Source organism: Rhinopithecus bieti, unplaced genomic scaffold (genome assembly GCF_001698545.2).
Source record: "Rhinopithecus bieti isolate Rb0 unplaced genomic scaffold, ASM169854v2 scaffold_23460, whole genome shotgun sequence".
Taxonomy (NCBI): domain Eukaryota; kingdom Metazoa; phylum Chordata; class Mammalia; order Primates; family Cercopithecidae; genus Rhinopithecus; species Rhinopithecus bieti.
In genome coordinates this window covers 1,804,654-1,815,683 of record NW_016811040.1, presented here as the reverse complement: position 1 = coordinate 1,815,683, position 11,030 = coordinate 1,804,654, and the positions used below count along the sequence as shown (strand labels likewise).

The window sequence follows — 11,030 nt, the reverse complement described above, 5'->3', positions numbered from 1 at the left end:
TTTTTTTTTTTTTTTTTTTTTTTGAGATGGGGTATCACTCTGTCTCCCAGGCTGGAGTGCAATGGCATGATCTTGATTCACTGCACCCTCTGCCTCCCAGGCTCAAGCCATCCTCCCCCTAAGCCTCCTGAATAGCTGGGACGACAGGTGCACGCCATCACACCCCGCTAATTTTTTGTATTTTTGGTAGAGACAAAATTTTGCCAAGTTGCCCAAGCTGGTATCAAACTCCTAAGCTCAAGTGATCCACCCACCTTGGCCTCCCAAAGTGCTGAGATTATAGGTGTGAGCCACTGTGTCTGGTCAATGTCCTCTTTTTGTAAAATGAGAATGACATTAGCTTCTTCATGGGGTTCCTCCAGAGAATTTTTGCTGTTTGCCCAGGATATAGTAGGTGCTTAATAAATGACTATTAGGCATATTTGATAGGGGTATAGCTACATATGCCATCACCCAATGATATGGAGAAGGCATCACCTTAGGAAGAATTTCAAACAGACTTTAGTGATATTAACAGTGGACAGGCTCGAAAACAGCATTGAATAGACTTTCTGTATGCAAGTAACAGATAACTGTGAACATGTGAAAATTCAGCTCAGTTTAAGTAACTCAGTGACTGGTTCTTAAGGCAGTAGAATCCTTAGAATTGCTAGGTTCTGTCATCATTTTCTCTGGGTCTAGACAATACCCACTTACAAGCTAGTTTGCTCCTCAGGCACTTTGTTCTGGGTTGTTAGTCTGAACTTGAGAGTACACACAGATCTTGTATTTCGTATTTTGTTTTGTGTGTATATGTGTTTCTCCTGGACCAGACTATAAACTCCCCGAATTTCACAAGGTTCACGTTTTCCTGGAGTACACACAGGCTGACTATTCTGAGTACTTAGTAGTCATCAATTTCTCATCTACTTCCAGAAGGCCCTCCTTTCCACTTACCATCCACAAACCCCCTAGAACAATCTTTCAAAACTCCAAATGCCATCTCCTGCTTAAAAGCCTTCCAGGGTTTCCCACTGCTCAGAGGATCCAGTTTAAACTCCTTAGTGTGATTTACAAAGCTCTTTGTGATCTGGCCTCTGCTGACTTCCCCAGACTCAGCAGAGGGCCAATGGCCAGGGATCTGGTGTCACAGAGATTTGGGCCTGAAGTTCAGCCCCATCTCTGACAAGCTGTGTACCTGTCAACAATTTCCATAATCTCCCTGAACCTCAGTTTCTTCATTTGCAAAAATAAAGTCACTTTACTTCCTTTTCATGTTTGTTGTAGGCTAAAATATCTATAAAATGCCTGGGACATGATAGGTATATTTTTAAACATAAACTGCATTTCCTGATATTATCACATGTGCACCCCATCTAAGAAATTGTCAGCTCCCCCAAACCCTTTATGCTGCATTGTGCCTATACCTTTGAATGGCACATCCCTACCTCATCAGTTTGGACACCTCTCACCCTTCAAGACCCAGGTGAATTTTCTTCTCCTGTGATGTCTCCCTAATCCACATAAACAAAGCTGCTCCCTCCCCTAGTGTCATGTTCTCTTGATACAGAGCTCTATGTGTCCAGTTCCAATGCAATTAAAGTTTATATACCTTTCTCCCAAACCAGATAGATGGCTTTGGCTTTGTGAAAATCAGAGACAATTCCATATTCACTTAAGCACAACGTGGGACTCACACATAGTGACTGAAAGCCCCCCTTCTCACAGTTTCCTCTCTGTTTGTAAGTGCATATGTAACCTGCTGTGCTGTAAGTTCATACAGGTACTCCACGACCTGGCTACTCACACACCATCTGCATCTCCTGGGACTGTAGAGTCTCAGGCACTTCCCTGGACTGCCTGTGTCAGAATCTGCATTTTCAGAAGTCTCACAGGTGATTTGATGCATGTTAGAGTTTGAGAAGTGCTGTCCTAAACCTCTCTACACCTCCTCCAAAGGCACACAATAGGCATTTGATAAGTGAATGAGAGTATTGGCAATCCACCACACACCAGCAAGAAAGAGAAAGATACTCAAAGTATATTTCAATCCCAGAATAATACTGGTGATAGAAAGAGTCTTGTATTTTAGTCTATATAACACTGTGGTGATAATTTCTAAGCTTCATCCTCACAGGAGGTCCTTGTAACCACCAAATGGGTTCATTTTGCCTGCTGCCCAGATAGTCAATTTATCAAGACAAGGGAGTTGCAATAGATAAACAGTATAATTCATACAGAGCTGGCTGAATGGAGACTGGTGTTTTATTATGACTCAAATCAGTCTCCCCGAAAATTCGGAGGCTAGCATTTTTCAAGGATAGTTTGAGCAAAGAGAAAGGGGTGGCTAAGCAATGGGTGCTTGTTGCCAATTGGTTGGGGGTGCAATCATAGAGGTGTGGAAAATGGTCCTCATGTGAGCTTAGTTACTTCTGGCTTGGCCACAGGAGTGATCCGCAGTCCAGGTGGAGCCATGGTCATCATCAGACAGGCAAAAATACCTGAAAAGATATCTCGAAAGACTAATCTTAGATTCTGCAACAATGATATTATCTGCAGGAATAATTGAAGTTGCAAACCTTGTGACTTCCAGAATAATGGCAGGTAATCATTTATGTCTACATGTAAGCAGAATTCAGGTTTATCTCATCTTCCTAGCCTAGTGGTATCTCATTAGCTTTCAAAAGGTGCTCTAGTTTGGGGGAAGGGCTATTATCACGTAAACCATACATTAAATGTCTCCCAAAGTGAATCTGGCCCAAGCCCAGGAATAATTAAGGGCAGTTTGGAGGCTAAAGGCAAGATGGGGATTGGTCAGATCAGATCTCTTTCACTGTCATTATTTTCTCACTGTTACAATTTTTGCAAAGGTAGTTTCGTTCTGAGAAATACTACTCCCTAATTTTCACCAACAAAAATTAAAAGAATAATCCGTCCCAATCCAGCTCCTTGTATAAAAGAAGTATCAGAGAGCTTTAGATAATGCTGGATCATTGAACAAAAAAATAAAACAGCCAAAGCCTAATTCCCCAGTTGAGAAGGTAGCAAAACTCATGACCAACATGTCCACTGTGAACAAGAGATTTTTTATTTATTTATTTATTTATTTATTTATTTTATTTATTTAGTTTATTTTTTGAGGACAGAGTCTCACTCTTTTCGCGCCCAGGCTGGATGTGCAGTGGCGTGATCTCATCTCAGCCTCAACTGCAAGCTCTGCCCTCCCAGGTGGCACAACGCATTCTCCTGGGCTCAGCCTCCCGAGTACCTGGGACTACAGGCGCCCGCCGCCTCACCCCGGCTAGTTTTTTGTATTTTTTTAGTAGAGACGGGGTTTCACCGTGTTCGCCAGGATGGTCTCGATCTCCTGACCTCGTGATCCGCCCGTCTCGGCCTCCCAAAGTGCTGGGATTACAGGCTTGAGCCACCGCGCCTGGCCGAGCAAGAGATTTTTAATAACCCACCTGTATCAGAGCGTGGCATGACCATGAGAGAAGACTAATCCATAGTCAATATCATTGCAAGCAACACTTGTGCTCTAAATGGGCGTGGAACGGCATTTAGTGGAAAGGCATTCATAAAACTTAAATTTTCCTTTCTCACTATACCTCTGTAATGCTATAAGAAACATTTCAGTTTTTCTTAGCTGTAGAGTAAGTCGTCTCTCTCTACCTCCTAAATGAACATTAGAGACTGAATAAGGGCACAAGGAAAAATGACCAGTGCATCATTCTCCCTTACACCTGAAACTCATGTTCAGGTGACAGGATCTGGGAATACATTCAGTGGAAAAATGTCTCCATAACCAGTAACAATGACATGGCAAGCCAACATACTTCTCTCAGAGGCATATCTTATCAAAAAGAAAGCATTCGCAAAATTTCTGTACAATTAAAAAATCACCCACATTGTTTTCTGGAAAAAAAAAGCAAACATGTAATTTGAATCAAAGATGACAAATTCCAGGTGGCAGCCTGTTTTTGGTGGTGTGGGGAGAGGGCTGGAGTTAACGGATATTGTATATCTTACAGGCACGCCGTGAAAGGTAGTATTAGGAACAATAGCAAAAATAAGAGAGACAACTAGATTACGCTTCAATTTCCTCTAAAATCTTGAGGAATCCCTACTTACAAATTAGCAGAATAGAAGAATAGAGACACTTTACATGGAAACGTTTTTTTTTTTTTTTTTATTTTCTTGGGCAAACAAATGAACAAACAAAAGTTCTAAATGAAACTAAGAGAAAAGGCATTTGGAGTATTTGCTTTGCCATTCTGTTCTCAAAAGAGCTCAAACATCACAATAGTTTGCAACCTTTTCGGTTGGATACTTTTTTCCATCACTTAACAGATGGGAAAGATTTTGTGAACTTTTCTGAGCAATAGAGGAGACTGCCTCCTCTCTCCTAAGTGCCTCGTCAGCAGATTCCTGGAGCCTGGCTGTAAAAGCACTTGTTTCTGCTTTTCCCCAATCTAGGAAAGATGCCTCTTAAGCTATAGTGAGGCAGAGCATAGCCATTCAATTATCCAAATACTACAAGTCCATAAAAGAACATTGTGCTGCAATTGGTTTCTTAATTTGAGTGAAACAGCACACCCCGACACCATCCCTCCGATTCTGAAAATAAATCTCCACACACATCTTCCTATTCAACCAAGTTGCAGGATGCATTTTTATCAATTTTGAGATAACTTGCAGAATATGCAGACCAAACCAACATGATCACAGCACCACAGAGGGAAACATAAACCCCAAATTAAACCTTTTTACATGAATACGGATGGTAGCAACAACAGATTATATTTTTTGCCTTTTTTAATACAGATGTTCAGATTTCAATTTCCAGAATGCTTTTAAATGTATCCAACTGTTTTAATGTGACAAATGCCTTTTAGTGCCCACTCCACAAATATTCCAGTCATACTTAGCTGCCTGCATTTATGTATATGAGCACTTGGAGAGTAAGTGGGGAAAAAAACCCTAAACAAACTAAAACCTAATTGAGAAGTCTATAAAATTTATATCTACCCCATGTGAAACAGATGGTGGATTCTGCAGAAGGCATAAAGCAACGAGCTGTCCAGTGTAAAGTTTAGTTCAGAAGCTGCTATTTCCTAGGAAAGGTAAATCACAGCTTCTCTACACTTTTCCTGTTTGCCAAGGACTCACCTGAGCTCAGAAAGAGGGCAGTAGCTTGAGAATTCATTTTCCTAAGGAAATCATAAAATTCCACCGACAGGCTGGGTTCAGCTTCCAACCTTTGCCATGAGGAGATGTGTATCTTCGAACCTCAGAAAGCATCCAGACAGCACAGTGCACATTCAATTCTCTGTACATCTTGCAAAAAAAATACCTCTCACTCACTTGTACGGATCTCTTTATTGCAGTTGACATGGGCTTGCCCAGGGGACTGACTTGTTGTTCTATAAAGATCCTTAAATAAGCACTACTGATGAAACATTTAATCTAAGCCCCAGGATCAAATGGCTGCTACTGCCAGGGACAGTGATAGAAAAATCTATTCCCCAATTAAATAATTGCACGCAAAGCTATAACTGTTCATTATGTCCTTTAACCTGGTTCAACTTTTCTGGAACACAGCCAATAGGCTTCATATTTTATTTTAATAATATACATGTAGCAGTTTTGAAATCATGGATCATCTTAAACATTTCTTGAAGGAAACCACCTCTTTCCACCACATGAAAAATGGAGTGTGAGTTTGAACAAGAGATGGTTGTTGTGATACACCATACAGCAATTATTCATTCTAAGTGTATATTGGCTGTTTCTGAAATTCTTCTCTGCTTATGGTTTAAAAGTCAGACTTCATTTGAGGGAGAGCATTTTTGTCTCCTTAGTACCATGAATACTTTGTCTGATCTGAACTGTTTATATAGGAAGTGAGAAGAGATTCATTGTCTATATTAAGGGCTGTATCCCAAAAGTCTAATGAAAAATTTTGTCCCCCAAGGGAACGACATCTACATTATATGACAGCATCAGACAACAGGAATGTGTTCAATGGAAAATGTCCAGAATGATATTTGTTCTCAGGTTTAAACATCTTCAGAGCACAGGAAATGGTGACAAAAGTGACAGTGTTTTGTGTTTTGAAGTTTGGAAGTTGTATATTGAACACAGGCAGTGAAATAGTTCTTAAGATTAAAATATTTGCACAAAACAAGTTAACATTGTTTTTGAAATGCAAAGCTGTTAGAAAAAAGAATGAACACCAGAAGCATACACAGGCTTAAGAATAGACAATATTAAAATGTTTCCTCAAGTACTTATTTTTCCCCAAGAACTTAAAAAAAAAAGGTATGCATGGTTCTCAGAGGGTTTATTTTGAATGAAGTTCTTTTTGATGACATGCAAAGGTGCCAAGAGTCAAGCTAGCTCCCTCAGAGCTTGTCTCTCACCTCCTTCAGGGAAATGGATTTTTAATTCTTCAAAGTTGACCTATGTCTGTATTATTCTGTGCTTTCATTCAGATTAACTATAGATTTTAATTACTGATTTCTGTCATTTGGTTAATGTATATTTTTCTGATAAGTTACACCAGTGGACTTGGATAGAAGTCACATCCTACATCAGGTCAATGTGAAGGAATTGCTCTCCAAGGCCCACTGATTTTTGTGTCATTCACTGGGGACTTTGACTGCTAATATACCAACATCTGGGAACTGCCTTTCTCTTGATTTCAAAGGATTCGGATTTAACTAGGAATAGAATCTATGAAAAGCACTATTTCCATCTTGACTCCAGTATCATTCATATGGAAACCATTTATCAGTTCAAACTCCTTTAAATAAGAGGAAATGAATTGTAAATATTCTTGGCTTCTCTTTCAAGGAGAGGCTTGCTATTGCTGAACCTCACTGAGATAAAACAACCCAAAATTAAACAAGTAACTTTAAATGTCTCTATCAATAGGTGCATGAAAAAATGAATTACAACATCTTGCTTCAGACCACTTTAAGTGCTTTTTCAATGGTAAGAACAGTTAATTTACTAAATACAGTGAACTGATATCAAACAGTATTTCAACATACTCTTTTCATAATTTGGGATATTTTTAAGGGATATGATTGAATCCCAATCAATAGTTTCTTTCAACTCCCTCTTGGTTTTATTTGTGCTTCCTTTACCCTGCTGGAAAAACACTCCAGTACTGAAAATACGTTTGTGTAACATAGATAACAAATAAAATGTTCTGTATACTCCAATTGACCATAATCTTTGTATTACCTGTGATACATTAGCTACCTGGTCCTTAGCATTTATTGCAAAACACATCCTTTTTTTTTCTGAGCATGCCTTATTGAAAAACAATAAAGTATCCTCAGTTTGCAGGTAATTTTTATGGAGGAAAACCAAAATAAACCAAAAATGAATATAAACGTCTGTTCTTTACAATGATTGTTTTTAACAAATTGGTTCAGCGCTATTTTCTAAGCCCTGAGAAGAATCTCTAATTACTTCAGAAAACTTAGTAATCAATCTCTGCACCCTAAAGAAATGTCAACTTAGAAGTTTCACAGACTCTTACTGAATTATGTAAAATTAAAGGGGGGGGCCCCAGGGTGGGGAGGGAACAATGGCATTAAATTCAGCAAATATTAGAATGACAGGTTCTGCGAGCTACATTGTGATAAAAGCTGCCAAAAAAATCTGTATTTTCCTTCTTTTTTCATTATTAGAAAAAAAGAGACTTGTGCCATTTAAAAAAGAGCTTTCATCTGCTCCCCAGTCAGCAACTTAGCAACTTGTCAGAGACTCTGGGAGCGGCTTTTCAATACTAATAACTTGAAGTACTAATGTCAAATTTTGCTTTTGGAATAGCAAATATATCTGGTTCACCAAATAGCTTCACTTTTCTTCAGAAATGCCTCACAATGAATACATTAGCTTTAACATCTATTCTTTTGATAAGCCATCTTGAGGTGGTCTGACTTTTGTTTTCTTTACTTTCACAAACACACTCCTCACCATGATTAATGGCCTCCCATTGGGTATATGGAAAATTTCCCAGCCCGGTTCCCTTGAGAATGCTCCACTACATGGATTTCTAAGCAAAGCTAGATTAAAAGAGGAGGAGCATGGGCTATAGTCCCCCTACCCCACAGCCATCAATTATATACAGTTATAAATCAAAGTTTTCAGCCTGAACAAAGACCAGCGTGGCAAGCAAACAAGGGCGTTCACGGCAAATTGTTTTGAGACCGAATAAAACTCTTGACAGAAAACAATGGAGTTGGGAAAGCCACTGTCAGTATCACTCTAAAGTTTAGCTGATTTATGAAGAATTAGACATGGTGTATCAAGTCGCTGGAGGATTGATTGAGACAACAGCAAAGAGAAGTGTGAATAAGCTAATATGAAACCAAATGAAGCTCTTCCTTCATCACGAAAACGTTTCACCAAATAATGTTTTGATTCATATGAATTTGACCCCGTGCCTTAGATCCCTACTGTGAAATTGCTTATCTCCCTCCACCCCCGTTCCTACTTATTTTTGGTTTCTTTGCTGGCAAAACTACTGTCCTTTACAACCTTCTTGTGAACCATGATTTCAGGCTCATAGCTTTCTTACTATTTTGTTCCTATACTTGGGAGAATTTAATTTCTCTTGTTTCAGATACTGTTTACATGCCCCACATAAAAATCTATTTTAAAAAAAGAAACAGAAAAAATATTGACTTTTCGGGAAACAAATGGAAATACCATCACAGGGCAAAGCAAGCAGAAGGCATGAAGTTAAATAAATAATGCTATAGTTTTCTAGTGTTTCTTTTTATCCTTAAGATCTAACATTTGTCAAGCGCTTTCTTTTAGTGCCAAAAATTGTTCGTACCTGTAAAACATGTATGTACTTGGGTGACAGGATGAGTAACAATTGTAATAACAACAATCTCCATTACGATTCTAACACTACTGAGCTTTTACTATGTGCCAGGTATTCTTCAAAGTAATTTATGTGTATTATCTGATTTATTCTTCCGAACGAACCTATGTGGTATTTACTATTATCTTGCCCCATTTTATGGCAGAAGAAACAGATGCTTACAAGGGCTAACTTGCCCAAGGTTACATGGCTAAAAGGCTACACAAGTAAGACATGATGGATTCTGGTTTTGAACCCAGGAATTATGGCTTCTTCCACCTACAATCTGCACCATTACACCTGACCTCACTTTGGGGATAAAAAAATCAAATATATATCCTTCAAAACCTGAGATTCTGTAAATCAAAAATAAAATTCTAACCTCCCCAGCAACTGAATGGACCCCTCCTCTTGGCCAATGGCATTCTAAAGCAAATCTGAAACACTAGTTCAGGACATGAAGGGAAGAGGTGGTCAGACAGGCCTAAACATACCTTCCTCTCGTTGGAATTCAGGCACAGCTGACCGGTATTAACTTTAAAACAGAGTCCTTAAGATAAAACAGGCTCTTTGTAGCAATAAGATACCAATGAGATAGCGCCCTAAAAAAGTTGAATTATATTACCCAAAAATATGTTTCTTTGACATATTTTGAAATGGTCCTGCAAAGCTGTCTCTTGTTGGGAAAAATCAACATTCTGTAGAGAATCCCCTTCCCTTTCCAGATCTTTTTCCTCATCCAGGAGAGAATTAAGTAAGGAGTCTGGCACTTTTCTAAGTCTGATTAGAAACATTCACAATCTATTCTCTCCGAAACAGGCTATGTGGAGGCTTTATCTGCATAATAAGAATCTTGGTCTCCACAACCCCTTATCTTAACCCAGATACTCCCTTCTGTCAACTCCAGGTCTTTAGATAAACTCTTTCAACCAACTGCCAATCAGAAAACCTTTGAATATACCTATGACCTGGAAGGCCCCCGCTTCCCCAACCCCCCACCGTGAGTTGTCCCACCTTTTCAGACCGAACCAACGTACATCTTACATGTATTGGTTGATGTCTTACGACTCCCTAAAACACATAAAACCAAGTTGTAGCCCAACCGCCTTGGACACACGTTCTCAGAATCTCCTGGGGCTGTGTCACGGGCCACGGTCACTCATATTTGGTTCAAAATAAATCTCTTTAAATATTTTACAGAGTTTGATTCTTTTCTTCAACAATTCAAAATCTTCATAAGGTAAAAAAAATATTCTGAGAAAAAATGTCCTGACTTCCCTCAATCACCTTCTTACATTAGCAAACTGTAAGAATCAAATCAAATGACACAGTATACCAACAAGGATGGGAAACCTTGTAAGATGTATTGAACATCTGAAGTTACTTTGCCCACTATTGCTTTCCTTAACAAAACTGTTCTGTCCTATGGATGGCCCATTGCATGTTCTTCTGGTGGGAACTGGATGAGGGATGGGCATATGATTCAGGGCTAATTAGAATTCACCATTCCTATAACCAGAATATGAGTGGATATGATATGGGCCATTTCTGGGCCCAGGACATTAAGTTGAGTGAACCTCCGTTATGTTATCTGTCACTAAGAGATCTGGATATAGTGAACCCATAGTGACCACATTGACTAATCAAGGATATAGAGAATGGCAAAGCCACAAGATGTAAGAAGCTTGAATCCCTGCATTGTTATGTGGAGGAGAACTGTTTCCAACCTAGATCACCCACTGTAGGTTGTCATATAAACAAGAAGCAAGCTTCCTTCACATTTAAACATTACATATTTTGTTCTATTTGTTACAGCAGCTTAGCCTACCCTCATTCTTGCAATAATAGTGGAAAAGAATTTCAGCTACACTTGAAGTTCAGATTATTTTAATAGATTAGTCAAAATAAAGATCATGGAACTGGATTTGACACAAATCTGAGCAATTATGGAGGGGCTGGGTCACAAGATAAAAGGAAGATGATGAAGCCAAGTGTTTATTTCATCATTTGGGGACAAGCAGGCACTGAACAAGACTAAAAAATCTAATTTACAAATATTGCAATATTTGTCTTCAGTTTTGTGTTCAGGAAAGAATAAAGGAAGATAAATGAATTTAAGTGGTAATGGTATAAAGAAAAATTGATAGGGGCCAGATAAGAGCCT

At 38.9% G+C, this 11,030-nt stretch overlaps 1 protein-coding gene across 1 annotated transcript in view; it reads right to left on the bottom strand.

Moving 5' to 3' along the window:
- RARB (retinoic acid receptor beta) overlaps nucleotides 1–11,030 on the bottom strand; it is a 550,096-nt gene that overhangs the window by 513,675 nt on the left and 25,391 nt on the right. The window lies entirely within an intron of this gene.